We start from the raw sequence: 1,498 nt of genomic DNA, 5'->3' as shown, positions 1-1,498 counted from the left end.
CAGGGTGACAATATACAGCCTTGACGTCCTCCTTTTCCTATTTGGAACCAGTCAGGTTTCATTTGTTTTTGCTTTTATTTCATCTTGGGGGACTGAGCTAAGAAAATACTGCTATGATTTATGTCAGAGAATGTTTTACTGCTTTTCTCTTCTAGTTGTATGGTGTTATGTCTTTACGTCTTTAAGCCATTTTGAGTTTGTTTTTGTGTATGCTGTGAGGAAGTGTTCAACTTCATTGATTTATATGTGGCTGCCCAGCTTTCCCAACACCACTTGATGAAGAGACTTTCTCTACTGTCTATTCTTGCCTCCTTTGTTGACTGTATAGGTGAGGATTTAATTTGGGGGCTCTCTCTTCTGTTTCATTAATCTATGTTTTTAATGCAATACCATCCTGTTTTGATTACTATAGCTGTGTAGTGTTCTCTGAAGTCTGGAAAGATTATGCCTCCAGTTTTGTTCTTTATTCTCTAGATTGCTTTGGAAATTCTGGGGCTTTTGTGGTTCCATATACATTTTAGGATTATTCTATTTCTGTGAAAAATGTCATGTGTAATTTGATAGGGATCATATTAAATCTTTAGATTGCTTTGGGTAGTATAGCCATTTCAACAATATTAATTCTTTCAATTAAAGAGCATGTTATATCTTTCTGTTTATTTGGAATCATCTTCAGTTTCCTTTATCAATGTTTTATAGTTCTCAGCATATAAGTTTTTCACCTATTTGGTCAGTTTATTCCTAAGCATTTTGTGTGTTTGTGTGTGTGCTTTTCTGTGTCTGTGTGATGTGATTTTAAATGGAGTTTTTTTTTTTTTTAACTTTCTCAGATGTTTTATTAGTGTAAAGAAATGCAGTATTTTGTGTGTGTATGTGTTTGTGTGTAATAAAGTTTTATTAAAGTATAAAGGAGATAGAGAAAGCTCCTGACATAGGCATCAGAAGGGGGCAGAAAGAGTACCCACTTGCTAGTGTTAGCAATGAAGTTATATACTCTCCAATGAATCCAAAGAATGTCTGGAGGTTGTAAAGACCTCACCAGACCTACTCCCATAATTTACATTTTAAGATAACAGAATTAGCCAGAAGGTTTAATCCAGTGACTGTCCTCAGGCAGGATACATCCTTGTAAAGACCAGGTCCACTCCCATAATTTACATTTTAAGATTACAGAATTAGCCAGGTTTAATCCAGAGACTGTTCTCAGGCAGGATACATTATTGTTATATAATCCTAAGGAATGTAGAGAAGGAAAAAAAAAAGTTTGTCCTTTCTTCCTCCTTGAGAATTCCAGGTCCTTCTCTTCTTGGGGACCCCTAGTCTCCTTATCAGCCTGCCTAGGAAATGACTCTCTCATTCCCCCCTTTTCTTTTAGGAGAATTATGTTGCCTAGGGAAAAGGGGCGTCATTCTCGTTCCATAACTGCTTACCAAGCTGACATGGGGCATTAGTCCCTAAATTGGTGAGGCAACGTATTCTCCTAATCCTCATATTGAGG

The sequence above is a fragment of the Bison bison genome, unplaced genomic scaffold (assembly GCF_000754665.1).
Source record: "Bison bison bison isolate TAMUID 2011002044 unplaced genomic scaffold, Bison_UMD1.0 scf7180017864508, whole genome shotgun sequence".
Classification (NCBI taxonomy): domain Eukaryota; kingdom Metazoa; phylum Chordata; class Mammalia; order Artiodactyla; family Bovidae; genus Bison; species Bison bison.
Note: the sequence above shows the minus strand (reverse complement) of the source record.